At 38.5% G+C, this 13,612-nt stretch overlaps 5 non-coding genes across 5 annotated transcripts; all 5 read left to right on the forward strand.

The window, feature by feature from the left end:
- Positions 1-11,395: 11,395 nt before the first annotated feature.
- On the forward strand, positions 11,396-11,514 carry LOC145625603 (5S ribosomal RNA). Its single transcript, XR_014110528.1, has one exon. It is a non-coding gene; the product is annotated as a 5S ribosomal RNA (ribosomal RNA).
- A 199-nt stretch (positions 11,515-11,713) lies between these two features.
- On the forward strand, positions 11,714-11,832 carry LOC145625626 (5S ribosomal RNA). The gene has a single exon (XR_014110550.1). It is a non-coding gene; the product is annotated as a 5S ribosomal RNA (ribosomal RNA).
- A 199-nt stretch (positions 11,833-12,031) lies between these two features.
- LOC145625852 (5S ribosomal RNA) lies at positions 12,032-12,150 on the forward strand. Its single transcript, XR_014110751.1, has one exon. It is a non-coding gene; the product is annotated as a 5S ribosomal RNA (ribosomal RNA).
- Positions 12,151-12,349: 199 nt separating this feature from the next.
- Positions 12,350-12,468, forward strand: LOC145625910 (5S ribosomal RNA). Its single transcript, XR_014110804.1, has one exon. It is a non-coding gene; the product is annotated as a 5S ribosomal RNA (ribosomal RNA).
- A 198-nt stretch (positions 12,469-12,666) lies between these two features.
- Positions 12,667-12,785, forward strand: LOC145626045 (5S ribosomal RNA). Its single transcript, XR_014110919.1, has one exon. It is a non-coding gene; the product is annotated as a 5S ribosomal RNA (ribosomal RNA).
- Positions 12,786-13,612: the final 827 nt, after the last annotated feature.

The raw sequence follows: 13,612 nt of genomic DNA on the forward strand, positions 1-13,612 counted from the left end.
CTTAGTGGCCACTGAAAGGTGATAAGTAATGTGGAGATGGTGAAGTTCTCTTTGAACACCACTTGGATTTAAGAGATTGTTGTGTTAATGACTCGAACCGTATTAATCTACCCCTTCTCCTTGACCGAGTACTGAAATAAAACATTTCACTTAATTATTTGACTCATTGCTCAAGATAGGAAAGGAATGTAAAAAAATAGACATTTGAAAACAGGTGAGAAAAATACCACTCATTTTTTTTATTATGACGAAAAAAAGTGCATGAACCTAGTATACGATCATAAACGACATGGTGCACGACTTGAGTAGGAACATAAAGAAAGTGTGTGGAATATACTTGGCTCGTGAGTGACTAAGTGATTTTATAAGACTCGTGGTATGATCGTATGGCTAGACATGTAAACAGTAACTAAAATAACCGACACGCGGACTAAATTAACATGGAAGACCAAAATAGGGGCTGACTGGAGTTAAACTTGGGCACCGTGTCGCGGCGCAATCATCGTGACACGAAAAACCTGCACCGTGGAGCAATACAGGACGCCGTGACACGGTACTGATTGCAGTGACGCGGAGTTTTTTTGCTATGGCACGGTAATCAGTTCTAGGTTTTTATGTGATTTTTTCAATTTTTTTGTCAATTTTAGAGTTTGCGCTAATTACTTAGGAGTACGGTCCATTGGTAATTGTAAGTCATAAAATAATCCACCATAGACAAAGAAAGATCATTAAGGTTAGGATCAAAACGATCAAATATACACACATAGAACACGTAGGTATAATGATGCAAAGAATAGTTCGCAACCTAAGGTCCAGTTCTATGTTCCAATATGGTCAAGTTTTATTTGGTGCTAAAAGGGTACCATGGTTAAGAGTTTGGACGCATTAGCAAGGCAGTCTTCCTTTAGGGTGTATGCGAACGGGCCACTCCACGAGTTCGTGATGAAAATGAACTCGACTCCATGGTTTGGGTGGATTTAAAAACTCGGATAGCCCTTATTGCCATGGCCATGAGCGTTTTTGGGTTAATAGAGCTTAAATCCCCCAAGGCTAAGACGTATGTAGAACACACATATTTTTTCAAAAAAAATCGAAGGAAGTTGACTGTGAGAAGAGAAATAAAGCCACTAGAAGGGTTCCAGGACTTCCGCGACACGGCAGAATCTACCGTGTCACGATGCCAAACACCGCGTGACAGCGCCCAGTGGCATGACACGGCAAGCTCTGCCATGGTGCGGCAGTTAGGAAATTTGACTGGTGTCTCTGTTTTCTTAGTTCACGACCAGGTTATCTACTTTTTCCTGCAGGATAGACCTGAGATACGACTTTAAAATGTCTATGCATATGCAAAAATGTCAGTCTTTCAAGTCTCATCCACTCATCTTAATTAAATACTGATCACTCATATCGATACTAACCAAGAATCCTCCCCAGTGGAGTCGCCAAATTGTAGGCATCGTTCAAAGTGCGCCTACGTTAAAGCATGTTGTGAATATGATTGGCACTCGTAGGAAGTGGGAATTGACATTATACAATTAGGGACAAGGAAAGTAGGGAGCCACCAACAAGTTTTTAAGGAACTTGTAAACCGTTCACGGATCATTTAAGGCGACCACGAATAAAGGAAAACAAAAGGCAACAACGGTTGACCCGTGAAGGTTACACCCTTTTCATAATCCATGAGATTACTAACTTCATATGGTTTGGAACCACAAAAGGAGGATCGGGGATGACGGTACAAAGTGAGTCATGGTGTCACATTCGCCCGTATTGGCCTCTACTCGATTCTTATAGTGAAAAGTGACTCCTGTGATCTCAAAGGCATGCAAATAAAATATTCAATTTGCTCTAATCTATTATTATGCTAAATTAGTTGAATATTAATTCAACACATAATTCTAAAATATTGTGATCACTTATTTAAACGATAAGATTTAAAAGAAACCTAAATCGGTTGTCCAAATTATCTTATTAGTCGTGATTTTCAATTACATATTCCCTTTAAACATGCAATATGGTGATCGTAAAAAATATAATAGAACAAACATTGATATTGGAAGCAATTTAAAAATCAAATTATAACCCTAATCATGATACTAGCAACAAGAATAAAAATAAGAGTAATTAAGTGATTAATTACTCACTTTTCGCGTTTCCTTGAATTGCTACATCATGAATAAACTGTTGGTAACTTCAATAAATATATAAATCAAATTGAAACAATTAAATTAAATAAGAAGTAGAGTTGATTTATTCCAAACCCTCACTCAATTATATCTTTTACGCCTTGGTTTAAGGACGGAACCTCGGTTTAAGTATGGACTCCTTGGAGTGCTTAAGGAAGAATTATGTAATTAGAAATATAAGTTTAAGGCTTAGAGTATGAGAAAGAGAGAAGAGAATAATTTCTAGTGTAGAAGAGAGGAGGAGAGAATCATTTGGTGCCCCGAACTATAGAGATTAGGGGGTATTTATAAGGAAAATGAGTAGAGGGAACACACGAAACCCTAAAAAGGATAAAAACCCTAATTTGGGGCACCGTGACACGGTCAGTGTCTGCCGTGACACGGTCAGTTTCTGCCGTGACACGGTCAGAGGGTGCCGCGACATGGTACAAATTACCGTGTCGCGGTGCATTATTTTGCCCTAAAATGATAAAGCGTGTGCAGTTGTGTACGCGCAGAGAACACGGAAAAATCCTGTGTCATGGCATGTGTACCGTGACACGGCAAAGGATGCCGCGACGTAGCAATGTCCACCGTGGCGCAGCAAGCGGTGCTGTGTCATGGTGTACATTTTTTTTCAAAATTTGCGTCCAGGTTCTTGAGCGCATGGGGAAAGATATGTGAAAAAGACACGATAAAGCACCGTGAAACGGTGAAAAATACCGTGTCATGGTACCAGGCCCCGTGTCACGTCACCATCCCCCGCGACACGACAATTTAGCTAATGTGCGGTATTTCCAGTTTTCCACGCGTTTTTAAAACTATGATAACTTTTTATCCGTAACTCAAAATAAGGCATACAATATATCATTGGAAATCTTATCAAGTCTAATTTCCAACCCAATTAAAATCAGGTCAAAATAATTTTTATATTTTAATATATGGTTGTTTTAGTGAAAGGGTGTCGGTTTTGGGCCGAGTTTAGTAATTTGCTCATATGTTCTTCGTTTTAAATTGGAATTGGGCTTATGATATATTGCTGAAAATCTTATTTCAAGGCCTATCCATCAAAATTATAATTATATCAAAATTATAGGGCCACAAAATCAGTTTCTCTCGGTTTTGTGATGTGGATACGGAAAGTGGAAAGTAAGTTATGGTTTAAGAAAATGAGCTATGAATTGGATTGGTTTATGAAATGTATTGAATGGAAACATGAATTTAAGCACTCTAAATATTAAATACTCAACCAAAAAATAATGGCGGTGAAAGGTTGTTCATCATCGGGTTTGGTTTTGGGGAGAAATTTTTAGATGTCTATAACGGTTCAGTGTTAGTGTCGTAGTTAGAAGTGCGTGTCCCCAGAAAGAGATAGGAAGGTCACTAGTACCCATTGTAGATCGTACCATGTCTAACAAGGTTTGATTTCTCCTTTAGGATACTCCATTTTATTTTGGAGTTCCTGGAGGTGTCAATTCTGAAAGTATATCCTTTTCTTTAAGATGGTCATCGAATTCTTGGCTCAAGTATTCACCACCTCGATCCGACCAAAGGGCTTTGATTTTCTTGCCAAGCTGATTTTCAACTTCACTCTGAAATTCTTTAAACTTTTCAAACGATTCAAATTTGTGCGACATAAGGTAGACATAGCCATATCTACTTTAGTCATCTGTGAAGGTGATAATATATCGATGTTTATTTCTTATAGTGGAGCTCATTCGTCCACATACATCGGTGTGTATTAGACCCCATAAAACTCCTACCCTTTCTCCCAACTTGGAGAATGGTTGTTTAATCATCTTGCCTAATAAACATCCTTCGCAATTCTCAAACGATTCTAAATCAAAAGAATCAAGAACACCTTCTTGTAGAAGTTTCTTGATGCATTAGATGTTAATGTGGCCAAGATAACAATGCCACAAGTACGTCTAATGACTCCATGGTCTTAGCTCTTTTGGTATCATTATAAACAATTTTTGTCTAAACACACACAAACTTGTCATTCCATAAATATTAGCAAGACATAAAACAAAAGTCGTCTTGTGATCAAAGTCAAAATGACGTCCAACGCCAAGAGATCAAAGTATGGTTGATAAAACTAAACACGTTTTAAATCTAAACAAAACCATGAGATTACAAGCTTTCCTTGGATAGATTATCTTCATCTTCCACTTGAGTACTCATATCAACTTGAAAAGCACCGTTCACTTTGTTCCTGAAATAAGAGCACATAGTGAGTCAATATTCCGGTATCTAATACCTTATAAATTGCATATATTCAAGTGTAAAGATGATACTTGAGATTAAGGCTCCTTTTCCTCTTGCCTCATCTTCCAAATATTCGCTACATTCTCTCTTGTAGTGTCCTTGCTTACTACAATAGAATCAGCGCATCTTAGCCTTGTTCTTGAACTCCTTCCTCTTAGGCGTCAGAGAAAACTTAGCCGCCTTGCAAGAATAGGTTTTCTGGAGCTCTTGGACAACTTCCTTCAAGGACAGTTTGTTCCGATTGTTGGTAAGTCGCATCTTAATTGCAACATACCCCAAGTGGAGTGAGCTTAAAATCATATGAGCCAATAGTTCATCCTCCACCGGTCTACCATTCAGCTCCAAGTGGTTGAATAACCTTGTCATCTTGAGCACATGGGCTTGAAGTGGCATCCCGGGCCTAAGTCTTGCACTATAGACCCTAGCCCATACTTCTTGCCTCTCTTTGGTGAGACACCCATCTTGCGATGGCTTGATCCTCATGTTATAGAGTGACCTAATCACCTCCTCCACAAGCCCGTCATAGTTTCCCCTGATGCTCTTTGTGACCCTCAGATTAACCACATCCTCTAGAGCCTTGAGGATTACATCCGGAAAGTAGTTGGAGAATTTTTGCTTCCACTGTTCCGGAATGGAGTTTGTCATGAGTCTCGAGACGCTGTTGCAATCATAACTCCACTCCTCATGAACTTCATTGCTCATAACCCCTTTTAAGTAAAAACCCGGGATGGGTGTATCTAAGTTATGCTCTAGGTAGCAATTACGAAGGTAAGCAACGCTTTGCTAATGGCTCCAAGCCACTCTTAGTTGGATAAATCGTCGCATCTAATGCTCTCTCAACAACTTATCCACTTTGCCACGACATGTTAGGACTCCATCACTCATATCGTTGAATACAACCAAAACCAACTTGCATACCCAGTATGCCTTATGTATCCTATGGAGTAATAGTGATGCCTCGCTTTGGCGTAGCCCATCACTACTCTCAATAGGTCGATAAGTGTTGTTTTGGAATGGAAATTTCACTCAATATTTTAGGGACCTAGGGTTTCTATGTTGGTTGATTTAAGTGAACTTAATTAATCATCACAACATTCGAAATCCTAAACATGTAACTAACATATAATTCATATATAAATACTCATAAATACATATATATCTTAAACATTAATATAGATGCATTTGGCAACTAGCATGACCCCTTGAGTCTTCAAGGGATGGCTTTTGCAACTTCATTGCTTCGTCTTCCAAGAACCTCTGTCTTCAAGACATAACCATAATTATGCAAATACTAGTATCTATGATTAGAACTAATCTAAATATTAAGGTACAAAAATATTCAACGGTTCACAGACCGTATTACAAAAATACATCACGGATCGCAGTTCGTATTTTCTATCCTAATCGGGCCCCACTAGTTGCCATTTTATAAACCCGTGAGAGAATATACATTCCATTCATCCATTCACTATTTGTGAATGACCCATGCATTTTACAACGATAAAACAAGTAACAATGCATAAACGCGCGTAAAATAGTAACTAATTTTGGTTGTTAATCCAATTAACATGCCTTATTAAAACTAGTCAAAGTTGTTTAATTGATTATGTATTTAACGCAATTAATAATTGAAGCTCCCACTAAATTCCGCATCTATCTTAATTAATACAATTAATTAAGCCAGTAAACCCAAATATTTGCCAAAATTAAACTTTGCAAATGCCGCTAAAAAGACCGAGGCCTAGCCTTCAACATTTATTAAAATAATTAAAACCAAATTAAATTAATAAAATTATTAAAAACGGCTAAATAAGCAAACATGAAGCCAACCGCATTCAAGTGGCTCACGCACTAAGTAAGTGTCATATGCAAGCCAAGGTCGTCTAGCAACCCTGGACTATACGGCTTGGTGCATGTGCCTCCACCACCCTACGTAACACTAACTAGGCCAAGCCTAGTAGCGTTTCCTACGGGTTACCTGGTGCTAGGCAAACGCACTAAGGTTGTTTGCCCCTTTGCACCAAGAACCAAGAAGCGCACACACACCATGCTCGATGCACGCACCAGCCACAACCAACCATATAGCTACACGCATGGTGCATGCGCACAGCACCATACTATTGTCGCACCATGTTGCTGCCCTTAGCTTGGATGCCATGGCGCGCCATGATGCCGGCACAAGCAGTAGCCACGCATAGAAGGTACACGCAAGCTCGGGCAACCCACTTGGCAGCCACTGTTGGCCTGTTGGGATTTGGTGAGTCTGACTCACCGCGGAACAAACCCAAAATAAGACCGCACTCGTAATAAATAAAACCATAAAGCATAATTAACTTAATGACAAGATTAAGAGAATAACTATACCTTTGTCGCGTGCTTCGCCCCACCTTAAGGGGATCTTACTTCGAAAGCAAGTCTCGAAAGTACGAAAACCTCCAACAGAAGTCCACCCACAACCCGACCATCGACAAGGGTCTAATGCCCTGGAGTTAGCAAGGGCCGACCAAAACCCGAGTAATTAATGAGTTCAAAGGTTTTCACAATGGTGGCCAAACTCCCATAGCCGACCAACACATTCCCTCAAGCCAATCAAAGAGTGCCATGTGGCACCCCCACACTTGGGCTCCAAGGCACCCAAGTATGGGCTGCTAGCCGCTGCTATGCCCTTCGGCCCAGCAGGCCACCCACCAAGTGTGTGGGCTGCTTAGCCGAGGCATGCTGATGGCACGCCACGCACCATGTGCGGGCTGCTAGCTGCAACATGGTATCATGCCTCGCACTTGGTGCGGGCTGCTAGCTGTAGCTTGCTAAAAGGCCTCGCACTTGGTGCGGGCTGCTGGCCTTGGCTTGCTTGCATGCCACGCACTTGGTGCGGGCTGCCAGCCTCAGCCAACTGCTAGCATGCCTCGCACATGGTGCGGGCTGCTAGCTGGACTTATTAGCCATGGTGCGCTAGCACACATTGCTCACCACCTTGCTAGGCCATATGCCCCTAGCACTCGGTTTGCTCAAGGCATTCCGATGCTAGGGGTATTTTAGTAATTTTGTTAATTTATTAGTTATTTTCTCGTCTCGTCTTTTATTATTTTTGACTCGACTTCCAGCGCTTGGTTTTGACGCTCCAAGCTAAAATTTTTGACGTATAAATATTAATTACTCGGGTGACTCATTTATTCCTTCTGAATTAATTCGTCGCGTCAGTTCGTTAGTTTTTTGGGTGTGACCCGAAGGGTTCAGTCAAGATTAGGCTCCAATACTTATTATACATTAATATTACTTATCAAAAGTGGCCTCCACTCAGGCATTCTGATCACTTGACCTCACTGAATAATTAGCTTTCTAATAATTTCGAACCCTCTATCGGAATAATACACTTGTTCCAAGGACAACATTCCTTTCAAGTTTTTCTAGATTACGTCCAAATTCATAAGCGTGTGAGAAAATGCGAAAAAGATACTGAAAACGCACTATGACACGGTGAAGAATACCATGTCATGGTATAAAGCACCTTGCCATGTCATCTTATACCGCGGCCCGGTGTTTGACACTGTTGCGTGGTAATTCAAGTTTTTTACGCTTTTTTTAAACTATGATAACTTTTGTTCTGTAACTCAGAATAAGGCATATAATATATGGTTGGAAATATTATTAATCCTACTTTCCAACCCAATTAAAATCAGGTCAAAATAGTTTCTAAATTTTAAGATATGATCGTTTTAGTGAAAGGGTGTCAAATTTGGGCCGAGTTTAGTATTTGTCTCATATCTTCTTCGTTTTAAATCGGAATTGGGCTTATGATATATCGTTGGAAATCTTATTTCAAGGCTTATCCAACCAAATAATATTTATATCAAAATTATAGGGACACAAAATCAATTTCTCTTGGTTTTGTGATGTGGACACAAAAGAGAAAAATAAGTTATAGTTCATGGAAATAGGCTAGGAATTGGGTTGGTGTATGAAATGTATTGGGATTGAATATGGATTTAAGCACTCAAAGATTAAATACTTAACCCAAACAATGACGACAGTGAAAGGTTGTTCATCATCATGTTTGGTTTTGGAGAGAATTTTTAGGTGTCTACATCTAGTAATTTATTGTTTCCTATAAATTGGATATTAACTGCAGTTTTGCTGATGTTTTCTAGTTTAAAAATATAATATTGTTCACCCAGATCCTTAATCATCATTTTTATCATATAAGCCAATGGGCGAGATAGTCGAGTCCACTTTAAAAATATCTCCCAAGGGATGAGAATCAATTTGCCGAGAAACTCATCGAGCATTTTGATTATATTGATTTCAAATATCTCCCAAGGGATGAGAATCAATTTGCCAATTAGCAAAATTCGCCTCAATGATCAACATTCCATGTCACTTAATTAAATATGATGCCATTATACGTTGATAGAAGAACGCTAATAAAGGTGTTTGTGGAAAACGCTAATGGAAAACGCTAATAGACCAACCAGAATCCACACACCTTATGGAAAACGCTAATAAAGGTGTTTGTGGACCTCACATAAACGGAAAAATGCTTGCTAAAATAATCTCACGACAATGGTACTATTGGTCCACTGTAGAACACGATTGCATACAATATGTCAAAAAATGTCCAGAGTGCCAAATGTTCGCTAACTTACAACACCTTCCACCATCCGAACTGTAAAACCTCACTTCCCCATGGCCTTTCTTGACTTGGGGAATTGACATAATTGGTAAAGTTTCTCCAATAAGAACAAGAGGACACGAGTACGTACTAGTAGCCATCGATTACTTTACTAAGTGGATTGAGGCCGCTTGTTACGTTAAAGTAAAACATATAGACCTCAAATGAACGGTGTTGTAGAATCGGCAAATAAAAACATAACAGTCATCATTAAGAAAATGGCAAAAAATTTTAAAGACTGGCCGAATAAACTACACTTCGCCCTATGGGGTTATTGAATATCCATACGAACATCAATAGGGGTAACTCCATATTCCTTAGTTTTCGGAATGGACGCAATTCAACTAGTTGAACTATAAATACCATCCCTACGCATCTTACTCGAAAGTAAGCTACCAGAAGCTGAATAGGTTTTATTTCTCACCGAACAACGATTTTATTTCTCGACGAACGATGATTAAATGCTTTGCATCATGTAGAAGTCTACTAACGACGTATTGCGCGACACTTTAATAAAATGGTGAGACCCCCGAACATTAAAGAAGGTGAGTTTGTACTAAAAGAGGTTAGAGGTCCACCAGCTGCTCCAAGAAGAAAATTCAAACCTAATTGGATAGAACCATACCGTGTAATTGAAATTCTATCAGGAGGAACCGTCATATTAGTGGATATTGGTGGTGATGAAATCCGTCAATTAATAAACTCGTTTATTCAAATAAAGATTCTAATTGTTATGCACTTTACCTAATAACACGGTAAAATTCCATAACACTTGGGGGGTAATAAAAAAAAACACATGTTGTTCAAAGTGTTTTGATTTTTTCGAACATCATGAAAAAAAACTCTTGACACTTGAATTATAACACTTGATTAAAAAAAAAAATAACACTCGTAGCACAGGTGTCGCGCACAACTAAATTAGTTGCGCACGCCACCTGATGACGAATTACGAACCCAGAATTTTACGCTCGAATAAGATTTTGATTTTTACTAGCGATAAAAGAAGGGTGTTTTTCAAACCTCATACAAACTCGGAAAACAAAATTTAAAATTTGATTTAAGTCATTAAATAAAGTTTGATTAATTTTTCACTTAATTTCTACAAGGGGGATTAAAGAAAAATTACAAATAATAATAATAATAATAATAATAATAATAATAATAATAATAATAATAATAATAATAATAATAATAATAATAATAATAATAATAATAATAATAATAATAATAATAATAATAATAATAATAATAATAATAATAATAATAATAATAATAATAATAATAATAATAATAATTTTTTGCATGCTAGAGCCTCATTTCATATTACGAATACGTAGGCAATCTTTATGATACTGTCATGTAAAAAAAAAAGCCCATTCTTTATTCCAATCAAAATTCAAGAAAACATTATTGAACTAGATAATAAGTAATTAAAAAAACATGGTAGTGATTACACTTTATTCAAAAATTAAACTACTAATAACTGTGTAACACTCTAAGGTTTTATTATATCCTCAATTGTCACAGTAGACAGAGTAGTAGTTTCCATTACAGTATTTTCAACAACCTTAGAGCTTTCCTCTTTGCTCTTCTTCTTGACCCAAAAATTCTTCTTCAACTTAGGTATAGGAGCCTTTTCAACTCTTTTTTCTTTACCATTATCATTCGTTGGAACCCCATGACAGAAAAAACGACGTCCATTCTTTTTAACTCTTAGGTTTGTAGAGAATTCGACGTCCAGGGAATGTTCTAACTCAGTAAGTATCCCATGTTTCCTCACAATGATATATCTTAAGGAAGAAAGATCATGAGTTAGGTTCAGATATGGATCATTTGCGAGGTTGATGATGAAATGATGAAAGAGGGAAAAAATAAGCTCTATAAAAAAGACATAGATTTGAAAAACAGTTTTTTTACCATGCAAGAGTTCTTTTTTCGCAATTCTGTTGGGCCAAACCCCCTACGATGGTTTTCATTGCATAGATATCGAAAAGTTACACAATTTGAAAAAAAAATTAGTAAATTCAGACACCCGAAGACAAAGTTATTACATTTTATAATCTTCATCAAAAAAATTCCACAAATGACAAGGAAATTCGCTTTAAAAAAGAAAAGTTAATTTGTTTTTGGTTAAATGGAGATGAGAAATGGTTTGAGGCGCGTAGATCTCGAAAAAATAATAAGTTTGAAAAAAAAAATGTTAAATTCGGACGATCGGGCACAAAGTTAAGGCATTACGAAGGAAATCAGGGGACGGAAAGGGTATAAATACAAATTAGCGCTATAAGTAAACGGGTGCGATCATACCAGCACTAATGCACCGGATCCCATCAAAACTCCGCAGTTAAGCGTGCTTGGGCGAGAGTAGTACTAGGATGGGTGACCTCCTGGGAAGTCCTCGTGTTGCACCCCTTTTTTGCCGAATTGGGAAATTTAATTTGTTTTTGGTTATATGGAGATGAGAAATGGTTTGAGGCGCATAGATCTCGAAAAAATAAAAAGTTTGAAAAAAAAAATGTTAAATTCGGACGATCGGGCACAAAGTTAAGGCATTACGAAGGAAATCAGGGGACGGAAAGGGTATAAATACAAATTAGTGCTATAAGTAAACAGGTGCGATCATACCAGCACTAATGCACCGGATCCCATTAGAACTCCGCAGTTAAGCGTGCTTGGGCGAGAGTAGTACTAGGATGGGCGACCTCCTGGGAAGTCCTCGTGTTGCACCCCTTTTTTGCCGAATTGGGAAATTTAATTTGTTTTTGGTTATACGGAGATGAGAAATGGTTTGAGGCGCATAGATCTCGAAAAAATAATAAGTTTGAAAAAAAAAATGTTAAATTCGGACGATCGGGCACAAAGTTAAGGCATTACGAAGGAAATCAGGGGACGGAAAGGGTATAAATACAAATTAGCGCTATAAGTAAATGGGTGCGATCATACCAGCACTAATGCACCGGATCCTATCAGAACTCTGCAGTTAAGCGTGCTTGGGCGAGAGTAGTACTAGGATGGATGACCTCCTGGGAAGTCCTCGTGTTGCACCCCTTTTTTTGCCGAATTGGGAAATTTAATTTGTTTTTGGTTATATGGAGATGAGAAATGGTTTGAGGCGCGTAGATCTCGATAAAATAATAAGTTTGAAAAAAAAATGTTTAATTCGGACGATCGGGCACAAAGTTAAGGCATTACGAAGAAAATCAGGGGACGGAAAGCGTATAAATACAAATTAGCGCTATAAGTAAATGGGTGCGATCATACCAGCACTGATGCACCGGATCCCATCAGAACCCCGCAGTTAAGCGTGCTTGGGCGAGATTAGTGCTAGGATGGGTGACCTCCTGGGAAGTCCTCGTGTTGCACCCCTATTTTGTCGAATTGGGAAATTTAATTTGTTTTTTGTTATATGGAGATGAGAAATGGTTTGAGGCGCGTAGATCTCGAAAAAATAATAAGTTTGAAAAAAAAAAGTTTAATTCGGACGATCGGGAACAAAGTTAAGGCATTACGAAGGAAATCAGGGGACGGAAAGGGTATAAATACAAATTAGCGGTATAAGTAAATGGGTGCGATTATACCAGCACTAATGCACCGGATCCCATCAGAACTCCGCAGTTAAGCGTGCTTGGGCGAGATTAGTACTAGGATGGGTGACCTCCTGGGAAGTCCTCGTGTTGCGCCCCTTTATTGCCGAATTGGGAAATTTAATTTGTTTTTGGTTATATGGAGATGAGAAATGGTTTGAGGCGCGTAGATCTCGAAAAAATAATTAGTTTGAAAAAAAAAATGTTAAATTCGGACGATCGGGCACAAAGTTAAGGCATTACGAAGGAAATCAGGGGACGAAAAGGGTATAAATACAAATTAGCGCTATAAGTAAATGGGTGCGATCATACCAGCGGGTTGACTGCGCTGACTGTCCCTTCAGACACTGCGAGGTACAACTGAAGTGGTTCTCCTTCTTGGGGTTTGGAGAGAATCAACGGGTTGGCTAAATATTCTTTCAGTTTCTGGAATGCTTCGTCGTGCTCTTGTTCCCACTTGAAATCCTTATTCTTCTTAAATACTTCGTAAAAGGTTCTATTCTTGTCTGAAGATTTTGAGATGAACCTGTTCAATGCTGCAATATTCCCTGTTAAGCTTTGTACATCCTTCTTGGACTTTGGTCGCTCTAGATCTAGGATGGCTTTTGACTTGGTCTGGGCTGGCTTCTATTCCTCTTTGAATGACCATGTATCCTAGGAACTTTCCTGACTGTACTCCAAATGTGCATTTTGTGGGGTTTAACTTCATGCCGTACTGCTTCAAGATGGCAAATGCTTCTCTAAGGTCCTTGACTTGATCTTCTGCCTTTTTGGACTTAACTACCATGTCACCAATGTAGACTTCCATTGTGTTCCCAATCTGCTCTTCAAACATCTTGTTCACCAACCTCTAGTATGTTGCTCCTACGTTTTTCAATGCAAAAGGCATTACCTTATAGCAATATATTCCTTGACTGGTAATGAAA

This window comes from Chenopodium album, chromosome 3 (genome assembly GCF_948465745.1).
Source record: "Chenopodium album chromosome 3, dcCheAlbu1.1, whole genome shotgun sequence".
NCBI lineage: Eukaryota > Viridiplantae > Streptophyta > Magnoliopsida > Caryophyllales > Amaranthaceae > Chenopodium > Chenopodium album.